The sequence below is a fragment of the Staurois parvus genome, unplaced genomic scaffold (assembly GCF_062004578.1).
Source record: "Staurois parvus isolate SC_StPar_1 unplaced genomic scaffold, SC_StPar_1.0 ptg000096l, whole genome shotgun sequence".
In the NCBI taxonomy this organism is placed as follows: Eukaryota; Metazoa; Chordata; class Amphibia; order Anura; family Ranidae; genus Staurois; species Staurois parvus.
The window spans coordinates 3,519,200-3,533,242 of record NW_028317892.1 but is presented as its reverse complement, the minus strand read 5'-3'; positions in this window follow the sequence as shown (position 1 = coordinate 3,533,242).

Genomic DNA, 14,043 nt, shown 5'->3' with positions numbered 1-14,043 from the left:
TCTTTGCTAGAAAATTACTAAGGCTAGGCATACACTATACAATTTTCTGTCCAATTTCCTTTAGATTTACCTTCAACAATGTAGTGCAAGAGCCCGCCCAATTTAAAGTGTTGTTAGATCTGACCTCCTATTGTATGGTTTTTGGTAAAGCTAAACCAAAAATCTCACAAAAATTGTATAATGTATGGCCAGCCTTAGAACCCCCAAACATTATAGATTTTTTTTTTTTTAAGCCAATGGCCTAGCCTAGAGCACTGCTGTCAAACTAGCAGCCCTCTAGCTGCTGCCAAACTACAAGTCCCATGAGGCATTGCAAGATTGACAGTTATAAGCATCCCAAAGCCAGAGGCATGATGGGACTTGTAGTTTTGCAACATCTGGAGGGCCACCAGTTTGACATCCCTGACCTAGAGAATAAAATGGTGGGTGTTATAAATTTTTTTTTTTTTATGGCGCATGGTATGCTACTTGCACAGAGATTTTTCCAAACAATTTTTGGGGAAAAAAAATACCCTTTCATTTTAAAGCACAAAAACACAATATTTATTTCCGGGATGTATATAGCGCCGTCCATTTACACAGCGCTTTACATATATATTGTACATTCACATCAGTCCCTAACCCTCAAGGGGTGTACAATCTAAGGTCCCTAACTTACATTCATACATACACATACTAGGGACAATATAGACAGGACACAATTAACCTACCAGCATGTCTTTGGCGTGTGGGAGGAAACCGGAATACCCGGAGGAAACCCACAGGCACAGGGAGAACATGCAAACTCCAGGGAGGTGGTGCCATGGTTGGAAATCAAACCTATGACCCTAGTACTGCAAGGCAGAAGTGCTAACCATTTAGCCACTGTGCTACCCATAATATAATACCCAATTGTTTGGTAAAATATAAAAGATATTACACTGAGTAAATAGATACCAAATATGACGCTTTAAAATTGTGCACACTTGTGGAACAGCAACAAACGCCATACGTTATATTGTCCATAGGCGATTCTCTAAAAGCCACTAGATTTACACAGGAGGTCTGGTACTAGAATTACTGCCCTCACTCTGATGTTCACGGTGACACCTCACATGGGTGGTGTGATCTTTGTTTACATATACACATTAGGACTGATGTGTGAGTTCACTTTTGCGTAGGGGGTACTTTTTTCTAAAGTAAAATATTTTATTTTTTACACTATTCCTTTAAATTTTTTTTTTTTAATCACTTTTTATTGGTATCACAGGGAATATAAATATCCCCTGTGCTAGCAATAGGCAGTGACAGGTACTCTTTACTGAGAGATCTGGGATCTATAAAACCCCAGATCTCTCCTCTGCCCTTAAAAGCTTCAGATCATACCAAGTGGGGCAATGGCATCGGCCGATTTTCGTGGTTTCTCCCCCATTTCGTTTATGGAGCACGCTGGAAAATTTGTGAAAACGACCGTTTTTTTTAAATCATTGGTGGCACCATCGGATTACAGAACGAACGACGTTTCAATTTTCAGATGAAAAATCGTTTGCAATTCAAACCATGTATGGCCCGCATTAGGGTTTGTTTACAACCATGAAGTCAAAAGTGATGAAATTGCTCATTGCTTCCAGCTTCTTAGACCCTAGAGATAATCTGAGCTGTTCTGGTCTCCGATCAGCTCTATGGTAAACTGGTGGGAAGGAGATCCCCTGCCGCTGCTTGGAACAGCAATTCAGTGGTTATTTAGCCAGTAGGATTGCTTTTACAGGAAAGCCAACCATCATGTGAAAAAAAAACAATACGGGGATGATGCCTGGCTGCAGGCATCATCCCAGTATAAAACACTCAAAGTACAGCGATCTAGCGATACATCGCTGGTCTGCAAGTAGATAACCTGTATCTTGAAGATGTACAAAGACCAGAGGTTTTTGGCTTTCCCATGTAAAACTGCACTCACCCTTGAGCATATTTGGTCATTTCGCTTTTTTTTTTGTTGGTGTTGTACAGGCCTTTTTGCAGGTTTTTGTAAGCATTTGAGGCCTGAATGTCCTCTTCACATCTAGCAATTGCAGAGGATTGCATTTTTAGCATGTATTTAAATGCATGTTTTTGGAGCAGCGCCATTCGTTTGAATGGGCTGTTTTCTGCAACAAGAAACATGCCAAAGTTTTTTTTTTTCTTTGGAGCTGACTTTGGCGTGTTTTTGGAAAGTGCAGTTTTGAGCATTTTGCGCACACAACAAAATGCCTTTTTTTGTGCTTTTAGGGTACTACATTTTTTTTTCCTTTTTATAACTATACGCAAATGTTTTGCCTTTTATTTCTATTTTAAACTGAATGGGTTATTTTATAAGGTGAGGGTTTACATATACTGTAACGCTACATGCCATGGTCATACTCTCCAATGTAAGTGAGTAGACCCTAACACCTTGATCGCAGTTGTGGCATGGTCCCACAATGCAAAAACATTGTTCGGCAGTTTAAACCCCCCCCCTCCCAAAAAGAAAAAAAAAAACAGGCATCAAAAGGTGGCAATATCACTTCCTGAACACCTGTTATTACTGTCCCCTAAAAAGCAATTGTAGCAATCGTACATACAGAGATGGTCGCAGTCATTCATCTTGCTACAGATCCTCCATCTTGTATCATTCTCTCTCCCTCCAATCCCCCTCCCTCAGGAATATGGTCTGTGTGGATGCTGAGGTCACAAGGAATCAGGCACAGCGGGATAGCTGCATGGTTATAAACCCCAATTAGCCTGGGCCCAGTAAGTCTATGAGACTCTTGCTTGCAGGTGATCGTAAAGCTATAAACCAGTCCTTCACTGAACAGGAAAGGCATTCCGAGATAACAGTAAAACAGACATCCTATTTAAAACCCACTTTTCCATATAATTTCATATCTTAAGATAGGAAATAATTACAATGAAACAAAAGCATATATTCGGATAGCTCAGTTTAATGTGAGTCACCTGATACCTTACACCCCTAGTTAAAGTCTACAGGAGAGCAGAAAGCCATCTAGTTCTAGCTGAAATAGTAAGGTATGGCATATTTGATGTCTGGACATTCAGGATATCATTCTGCATATTAATCTACTAGTGGCTAGGCTGCTACATGTACCTAGGGAAGGTTATTGACCATGGTATAACTTGCAAGGGATTTGGTCATAGCCTAAGTTCCCCACGTAAAACACCCCTTCCCAAATAAGGCAATTGGTTCTCTGCTTTAAGGAAACACCCTTCTGGGTTCCTAGAAAAAGGTGGTTATGCTTGGAGCAGTAAGTTGAAGAATTCTCCCTTTTAACATCAGGAACCAACTGTGGGAGAAAAGGCACCCTCTTGCTCTGACACTTGAACGCTGCTTAAACCAAGTCAGTATCTCTATCTATATATACACACACAGTCAGGTCCATAAATATTGGGACATCGACACAATTCTAACATTTTTGGCTCTATACACCACCACAATGGATTTGAAATGAAACAAACAAGATGTGCTTTAACTGCAGACTGTCAGCTTTAATTTGAGGGGATTTACATCCAAAGCAGGTGAACAGTGTAGGAATTACAACAGTTTGCATATGTGCCTCCTACTTGTTAAGGGACCAAAAGTAATGGGACAATTGGCTTCTCAGCTGTTCCATGGCCAGGTGTGTGTTATTCCCTCATTATCACAATGAGCAGATAAAAGGTCCAGAGTTCATTTCAAGTGTACTATTTGCATTTGGAATCTGTTGCTGTCAACTCTCAAGATGAGATCCAAAGAGATGTCACTATCAGTGAAGCAAGCCATCATTAGGTTGAAAAAACAAAACAAACCCATCAGAGAGATAGCAAAAACATTAGCCGTGGCCAAAACAACTGTTTGGAATATTTTTAAAAAGAAGGAATGCACCGGTGAGCTCAGCAACACCAAAAGACCCGGAAGACCACGGAAAACAACTGTGGTGGATGACCGAAGAATTCTTTCCCTGGTGAAGAAAACACCCTTCACAACAGTTGGCCAGATCAAGAACACTCTCCAGGAGGTACAGTCAGGTCCATAAATATTGGGACATCGACACAATTCTACCATTTTTGGCTCTATACACCACCACAATGGATTTGAAATGAAACTAACAAGATGTGCTTTAACTGCAGACTGTCAGCTTTACTTTGAGGGTATTTACATCCAAATCAGGTGAACGGTGTAGGAATTACAACAGTTTGCATGTGTGCCTCCCACTTGTTAAGGGACCAAAAGTAATGGGACAGAATAATAATCATAAATCAAACTTTCACTTTTTATTACTTGGTTGCAAATCCTTTGCAGTCAATTACAGCCTGAAGTCTGGAATGCATAGACATCACCAGACACTGGGTTTCATCCCTGGTGATTCTCTGCCAGGCCTCTACTGCAACGGTCTTCAGTTCCTGCTTGTTCTTGGGGCATTTTCCCTTCAGTTTTGTCTTCAGCAAGTGAAATGCATGCTCAATCGGATTCAGGTCAGGTGATTGACTTGGCCATTGCATACCATTCCACTTCTTTCCCTTAAAAAACTCTTTGGTTGCTTTTGCAGTATGCTTTGGGTCATTGTCCATCTGCACTGTGAAGCGGCGTCCAATGAGTTCTGAAGCATTTGGCTGAATATGAGCAGATAATATTGCCCGAAAAACTTCAGAATTCATCCTGCTGCTTTTGTCAGCAGTCACATCATCAATAAATACAAGAGAACCAGTTCCATTGGCAGCCATACATGCCCACGCCATGACACTACCACCAGCATGCTTCACTGATGAGGTGGTATGCTTAGGATCATGAGCAGTTCCTTTCCTTCTCCATACTCTTCTCTTCCCATCACTCTGGTACAAGTTGATCTTGGTCTCATCTGTCCATAGGATGTTGTTTCAGAACTGTGAAGGCTTTTTTAGATGTCGTTTGGCAAACTCTAATCTGGCCTTCCTGTTTTTGAGGTTCACCAATGGTTTACATCTTGTGGTGAACCCTCTGTATTCACTCTGGTGAAGTCTTCTCTTGATTGTTGACTTTGACACACGTACACCTAACTCCTGGAGAGTGTTCTTGATCTGGCCAACTGTTGTGAAGGGTGTTTTCTTCACCAGGGAAAGAATTCTTCGGTCATCCACCACAGTTGTTTTCCGTGGTCTTCCGGGTCTTTTGGTGTTGCTGAGCTCACCGGTGCGTTCCTTCTTTTTAAGAATGTTCCAAACAGTTGTTTTGGCCACGGCTAATGTTTTTGCTATCTCTCTGATGGGTTTGTTTTGTTTTTTCAGCCTAATGATGGCTTGCTTCACTGATAGTGACAGCTCTTTGGATCTCCTCTTGAAAGTTGACCGCAACAGATTCCAAATGCAAATAGCACACTTGAAATAAACTCTGGACCTTTTATCTGCTCATTGTAATTGGGATAATGAGGGAATAACACACACCTGGCCATGGAACAGCTGAGAAGCCAATTGTCCCATTACTTTTGGTCCCTTAACAAGTAGGAGGCACATATGCAAACTGTTGTAATTCCTACACCGTTCACCTGATTTGGATGTAAATACCCTCAAATTAAAGCTGATAGTCTGCAGTTAAAGCAAATCTTGTTAGTTTCATTTCAAATCCATTGTGGTGGTGTATAGAGCCAAAAATGTTAGAATTGTGTCTATGTCCCAATATTTATGGACCTGACTGTAGGTGTATGTGTGTCAAAGTCAACAATCAAGAGAAGACTTCACCAGAGTGAATACAGAGGGTTCACCACAATATATAAACCATTGGTGAGCCTCAAAAACAGGAAGGCCAGATTAGAGTTTGCCAAACGACATCTAAAAAAGCCTTCACAGTTCTGGAACAACATCCTATGGACAGATGAGACCAAGATCAACTTGTACCAGAGTGATGGGAAGAGAAGAGTATGGAGAAGGAAAGGAACTGCTCATGATCCTAAGCATACCACCTCATCAGTGAAGCATGGTGGTGGTAGTGTCATGGCGTGGGCATGTATTGCTGCCAATGGACCTGGTTCTCTTGTATTTATTGATTATGTGACCGCTGACAAAAACAGCAGGATGAATTCTGAAGTGTTTCAGGAATATTATCTGCTCATATTCAGCCAAATGCTTCAGAACTCATTGGACACCGCTTCACAGTGCAGATGGACAATGACCCAAAGCATACTGCAAAAGTAACCAAAAGAGTTTAAGGGAAAGAAGTGGAATGTTATACAATGGCCAAGTCAATCACCTGACCTGAATCCGATTGAGCATGTATTTCACTTGCTGAAGACAAAACTGAAGGGAAAATGCCCCAAGAACAAGCAGGAACTGAAGACAGTTGCAGTAGAGGCCTGGCAGAGCATCACCAGGGATGAAACCCAGCGGCTGGTGATATCTATGCGTTCCAGACTTCAGGCTGTAATTGCAAAGGATTTGCAACCAAGTATTAAAAAGTGAAAGTTTGATTTATGATTATTATTCTGTCCTATTACTTTTGGTCCCTTAACAAGTGGGAGGCACATATGCAAACGGTTGTAATTCCTACACCATTCATCTGATTTGGATGTAAATCCCCTCAAATTAAAGCTGACAGTCTGCAGTTAAAGCACATCTTGTTCATTTCATTTCAAATCCATTGTGGTGGTGTATACAGCCAAAAATGTTAGAATTGTGTCGCTGTCCCAATAGTTATGGACCTGACTGTAGGCTGCATCTTTTTCTGTAAATACTCTTATTGCACCATTTTGACCTTTTTAGTAATAAATCTTAATTTCTGAAAAGTGTTGAACTGTTTCTAAAGCTCTTTAACGCAAAATAGGAATCCCGGTCTCTGAAGAGTGCTACTGTGTGTTTTTAAACCTCTATCTACATCTGCCTGCAGCGACCATGTGTATACCGACGATTATTCAAACATCATAGTGTTATTGCTAATATTGGCAAGTTTCCTCCTTCTCTGTACAAAAAGGCAGTGGTGGCAGTGTGAAGGGTTAATTGCGTAGTTAACCTGACCCAGTAGCAATCGCTCTCAGGCTGCAGGTGCATAGATTGTGGTCCATTAGCTGGAAAATCTTTGTGCAAGGTGCAGCTGAGCGTGTCATTGTTACGCACGTGACAGCACGGTTTTAGATTGGCTAGTCCTTCGGTCACGAGTTGATGAGAAGGGCTGGGGGTCTGACGCCGCGACCGTCACAGCAATCAACCACAGATAGCTTTTTAGGGGGCAATAAACACTGTTGTGTGTCTGTGTGAAAGGTGGCTTAGGGCTCGTTCACACCATACATGCATGAAAATTTATGGAAACTGATTTGCAGATTTCACATTCAGAGACATCAGTTTTCAGGCACCTTTCAATGAATTTTAATGCAGAAAAAAATCCTCACATGACACTAGTGTTGTGGCGTGAGCAGGGCACATAGAGAACAATTATTGCCCTTGTACAATACCTGCAGAAAAACTCACATCTCAGCACCATGGTGTAAATGAGGCCTAAATCGGAGCCCTCCAGCACCGTATTGTCACCACTGCTGGGGGTTTCCATCTTCACCAGGCTTCGGCTGTTTAAATGGCCAAGCAACGATGACATCACTCCCCCACTTGGGAGTCAAGGCCCAGAGCTCTGCATGGATGGCACTGTCCATTCACAGTGCAGTGATAATACACCAGTGATGACACCAGCTGCTACTTAAGTAAATATCTCCTAAACGGTGCACGTTTTCTGAGATATTTACTGTACCTACAGGTAAACTTTATTATAGGCTTACCTGTTGGTAACAATCATACAGGTTACTTTACTACCGCTTTAAAAGAGAAGTTCGGGATTTGGGGAAAAAAAACAAAACCAGTCTCCTAGGAGGATGCAGCATCAGTCCGATGTTTGTTCCCCGTTGGCTTTAAGACCAAGAACTGATCAAAGACTGCTCATCATTCAGTTCTTGGTCTTCTGTGAGCAGAGAGCCAGTGACTGTCTGCCAGCAGCCCTCTGCTCTGCCCCTCCAGCATGCACTGGAGCTCTAAGCTGTGGAGGGCTGGCTCAGGCTCTCAGTTGTTTGCTGAGAGGCTAAGCTAGCTGCCAACCAGGAATCTGGATGAATCCCTACTTTAAAGTCAGGATCTCTCCAGAGCTTAGACTGGCTCAGTGACATCACCCAACAACTGAATGGGACACAGGACTACGAAACTAAGTGCACTCTTGTGATCGACAGGCAAAGTAGGGCCATACTTCTCCTTTAAGCTGGTCATACAGGTTTCAGTTTTTTCCTTCAGACAGTGGACTGAATGATAAAAACTGAACCGATTCCCCTATCCACACAATCCTCTCCCACAGCACTATTGTATTGTCAGAGTACACAGATCAGCACTGCAACCTATTGTGTGACTGAGCAGCTTTTATCTGACAGGGCAGTTGAACATAATTTGATCAGTATATGAATTACTATTCAACTGCCATGGCCACACAGTGGTCCCTACTGAACTGGATGAATTTCGATTCATGCATGGCCAGCTTTAACCATTTGCTCTCTGGAAGGTTTTACGATCAGGGCATTTTCTTGCTACTCAGCACTGTGCTACTTTAACTAGCACTTGCTCGGTCATCGAACGCTGTACCCATGTGAAATTTACAGTGGGGAAAGTTATTTGATCCCCTTCAGTTTTTCTAAGTTTGTCCACTTACAAAGACATGAAGAGTCTATAATTTGTATCATAGGTGTATTTTAAATAATAGAGACAGAATATCAATCAAAAATCCAGAAAAAAAACACAATACAAATGTTATAAATTGAGTTGCAGTTCAGTAAGTAAAATAAGTATTTGATCCCCTACCTACTAACCAACAATAATTCTGGCTCCCACAGACTGGCTATGTGCTCATGTGGTACACAGATTAGTCCTGTCAGTTTAAGAATGTGCTCCTAACAACAGCTCGTTATGTGTGTAAAAGACACCTGTCCACAGAATCTCTTTTTCCATTCAAACCTCACCACCATGGGCAAGACAAAAGAGCTGTCAAAGGATGTCATGGACAAGATTGCAGACCTGCACAAGGCTGGAATAGGTCACAAGACCATCAGAAAGAAGCTTGGTGATAAAGAGACAACTATTGGAGCGATTATTCACAAATACAAAATAACCATTAATCGCCCTCAGTCTGGAGCTCTATGCAAAATTTTGCCTCATGGGGTAAGGATGATCATGAGAAAAGTGAGGGTTCAGCCCAGAACTACACGGGAGGAGCTTGTGAATGATCTTAAGGCAGATGGGACCACAGTCACCTAACAAACCATTGGTAACACAATAAGCCGCCATTGATTGAAATCCTGTGCCCACAAGGTCCCCCTCCTCAAGAAGGCACATGTACAAGCCCATCTGAAGTTTGCCAATGAACATCTAAATGATTCAGAGAAGGATTGGGAGAAAGTGCTGTGGTCAGATGAGACCAAATTGAGTTCTTTGGCATTAACTCACCTTGCCATGTTTGGAGGAAGAAAAATGCTGACTATGACCCTAAGAATACCACCTCTACAGTCAAGCAAGAGGTGGAAAAATTATACTTTGGGGCCATTTCTCTGCTAAAGGTACAGGCCAACTTTGCCACATTGAGGGGCCAGGGGCATGTATTGTAAAATCTTGGATGACAACCTTCTTCCCTCAGCCAGAACACTGAAGATGGGTCATGGATGGGTCTTCCAGCATGACAAGGACCCAAAACATACCACCAAGGCAGCAAAGGAGTGGCTCAAGAAGAAGCAATTAAGGTCATGGAGTAGGCCTAGCCAATCTCCAGCCCTTAATCCTATAAAAATTTATGAAGGGAGTGGAAACTTCAAGTTGCCAATCGACAGCCAAGAAAACTTAAGGATTTAGAGATCTTTAATGAAAAGTAGACCAAAATCCCTCCTGAGATGTGTACAAACCTGGTAACCAACTACAAGAAACGTCTTACCTCTGTGCTTGCCAACAAGGGTTTCTCCACCAAGTACTAAGTCACGGTTTGCTTGGGGATCAAATACTTCTTTTACTCACTGAACTGCAAACTCAGTATATATTTGTATAGTGTTTTGTTTTTCTGTATTTTTAGTTGATATTCTGTCTCTATCATTTAAAATATACCTATGATAAAAAATTATAGACCCTTCATTTCTCTGTCAGCAGGCACACTTACAAAGTCTGCAGGGGATCAAATAATTATTTTCCCCACTGTATCACGTAATTTCATACAAATAAAGATTTTTTTTGGGCGCTATTTGATCACCACTGGTTTATTTTTATACACACACACACACACACACACACACACACACACACACACACACACACACACACACACACACACAAAAGACAGAAAAAAAAACACATTTTCTACTTTGTCATGAAACATATCCAATAAAATCAAATTTCTAAATACATTTAGGCCAAAATGTATTCTGCTACATGTCTTTGGTATGAAAAATTACAATAAGTGAATATTAATTGGGTATAGCGTCTACAAACCTTGGTATATACAAGGGCGAATCAAAAATGATCAACGCTCTGGCTGTAGAATTTATTTTAATGTTTAAAAAAGACAAATACATAATTTTTCCACATAATCTCCATTTCTTTTCAATACACTTTGTCCATCTGTCAATGAGCTTTCGTATTCCCTCATTAAAAATATGCTTTAGGCTGAGCGGTGAGCCATGAATGCACCGCTGTCTTCACTTATTCATCAGAAGTGAATCTTTGGTCCCCTGAAAGCAGCCCTATGAGGACAAACAGGTAAAAGTCTGATGGAGCAAGATCAGGACTATAGGAAAGATCCTGTCATTGGCCATGGATGTAGGCAGGCATCCAGCTCCTTGATGCCCAACACTTGTGCAACCTTCCTTGAACTTCTCTATTATTCATAACAGCTGTGTTGACACTGAAGTCATGTGATCACATAGCAATCACGTGCTATCCCTGCTGCTCAAAGTGTCCAGTTACTGAGATTCACAGTCCCGTGTCCGGTGGATACAGCAGTTGCAAGAGCTGCATGTTGCACGCTCCAGGGGTTGCACCAGTGTACATGTGCTAAGTGACGTGCGGATACTTCCCGTAGCCTGTCCGTGCCACCTGCCCACAGTATATGTACAGTAGGCGGGAAGGATGTGGTTAAACATCAGCTTGAGATGCTTCTGACCTCATTCAGAATTCAATGACAGATGCATTTGACTTTCAGTACACCTCCATTGAACCTGCTTCAAGTGGGGTTTGCATTCCCAAAGACTTGTACAGAGATGCAAATCCAGTCTGATGCGGGAAAAAGCTTGTTGACACAGGCCCTATATTTTTTTCCAAAGTCCTCATTCACACAGGTGGTAAAAAAAAAAATGGTTCAGCTTAAGTTTTTAGCGCCCCCGGATGCACACATGCTTCCCAAGTTTGATAGGCAGCACCACCTGTTGAGTTCACCCATTGAAGTCAATGAGACTGTCACAACTGCAAGTCAAATGCTTGGTTTGAGGATGCAGTGTATTATTTCTATTAAAAATTGATATTCATTGCCCATGCCATGAATATCAATTTTATGGCATGGGCCATGCCTGGAAAGCAGTTCCATCTGATAGTGCTTCACAAAAGTGTGGTTATTGGACCAGACTGAGATGCTTTCCCACGAGGCACCCACTCTCTCTACCGTCCATGATTCCACCATGGCCCTAGTGGAATGTGCACACACTTTGCAGGGAGGCTGCTGGTCCAAGATCTTGTACACAGAAGAAATGGCTTCACGAATCCATCTAGAAAATAAAACCTTTAGAGGCATCAAGGCCCTTGTTTGGACCACTAAACAGAACTAAGAGATAGATCTCCTAAATTTTCTAGAGACTTCCAAATATCTCAACAAGCATCTTATATCCAAAAGACTATCTTCCCTCTCACTCTTGGGGGAACAACATAAAAAGGCCAGAACAATCCAATGGGAACAATGGAAATCTGAGGACACATCTGGAAGATACATAGTATCGGGCCTAAGAAATACCCCATCTTCCCAAAATCAATAAACAAGGATCTTACAGGAAAGGGACAGCAAATCCCCCATTCTCCTGGCTGAAGTGATCACTAACAAAAAAAGGTAATCTTCATTGTCAGGTATTACAGGAAACAAACACAAAATGGCTCGAATGGCTCCTTTGTCAGAGCACTCAAAAATTCTTCTTCTGTAATGCATTTGTCAAGGAATAAGGCCGCATCAGGGGAGATTGCCGGCATACCATGTAGCGCTAAGAAATCGGCAATGGATTGTGTACGCGAGGTGTGAGCAGATGTAGGGGAATTACATGTGGGTAGATTATATAGGTTAGTGTAGTAATCTACAATTTCTTGCGCAATGTCCTCATTTTTGTTAAAGCGTTTACCTGCCTTATCATGGATAGAATCAATATTAATTTGGGCCCTTCCACCCTGAAGTAGTCTGGCCAAAAGTTTGCCACTTTTGGTAGCCAGCTCATAGTCGAGTTTGGATGCCAGGACAAAAAATTGTGTCGTTTTTTTTGCCCAGAGCTTCTAGCAGGGTTTTCCTGGTTTCTACCAAGGAGTTGTAAACATAGTCTGCCCTACTCGGTTTAGGAGTCAGTTCCAAAGAAAGAATTTGTGCTACAAGATCTGAAATATGGGCCTGGTGATGTTTTTATTCTGTGTATATACAAAACAAGGATGGTGTAGCCCAGATAGTTCTTTTTATTCTGTGCTGTCAAAGAAATACATTCCCCTCGGAGTACACATTTATGAGCCAACCAGAGATTCAGGGCAGAGGCCTCGGTCATCGCGTTATTAGCAAAGTAGTCTAGCAGGGATGATTGGAGTTTGGCGAGGTTCGTTGGGTCACTAAGAGTTTAATGTCCACTTTTTGGGTTTAGCCTTCAATTCAGGGAAGCTTAAGGAGATAGTCACCAGACAGTGATCCAAGCTGTACATGGGTTGGATGCTAGCGGAGTGAAGAAGCGGGAGATCAGTTTGTGAAAGAAAAGTAATCGATGCATGAATATTTGCGATGAGGTGAAGAGTAATAAGTATAATCTTTTGTATCTGGGTGCAGTATCCTCCAAGAGTCATGTAAGGATAGTAAATTCAGTTGTAATTTCATTTGCTTAAGAGCCCTATATGGAATAGCAGAGGTGCCCGTAGATGAGTCTAAAAGCAGATTAAGAGGTACGTTCATATCCCCTCCTAAGATCACTATACCCTCGTGAAATGGAACTAGGTCAGTCACTTTCTGGATAAAGGACACTTTACCTTCATTGGGACAGTATATGTTCGGGAGTGTAATAGGGCAGCCATAAATCTTCCCCTTTAGAAAAAGAAAGCGTCTCTCTTTATCTGCCAAGTGTTCAAATATTTGAAAAATTGCGTATGTGGACAGGTAAGCAATGTTCTCCTATGGGGAGATACTATCACAAAAATCGTTAGTCCTACTGACAATAGAGACACGGAGGCTTAACAGTGACTCCAGATGTCAACAGTGCAAGGCATATGGGAACACCTGAACAGCGGGTGGGCTTATCGAAATCTCATCCTGTCAATGTCAGAGTGTCAATGCAACAGTGCATAGCACCCTGAACTCAGACCTTGCTTGCCAAAAGTTGAGGTCTATGCACTACCACATGCGTCATGAGTTAAAGCTAAGTACGTTCAGCCTACCAGATTCTGGAACCCAAATAAGACCCGCTGTTGAGCAGGTATTCTCCTCGTATAACTGCAGCTGACAGCATTCTCTTAGAAATTTAGTGAGACTTTAATCCTGATTCTCTATGGCATAAAACCTGGGCATCCCAAATGGGCCGAGGACAAACATACCTTACCAAATATGCAAACAGAATGCGCTATTTATAGGGGGATGTTCCTTTCTCGAAGAACGGTTAGAATAGGACACAGGGCTCTTCTATGATTTAAGGTGATTTGGGAAAGGTCCTGGAAGACTTTTACATCTGATCCATTGAAGGTAAATTCTTCCTGCTCTCTGGCCCTGATGGCGACTTCTTCCTTAAATAGAGAATAAACAGGTGGCACACACACCTAGTGCATTATCCAAGGTTTATTGAAAGGTATGGCCACAACGGAAGG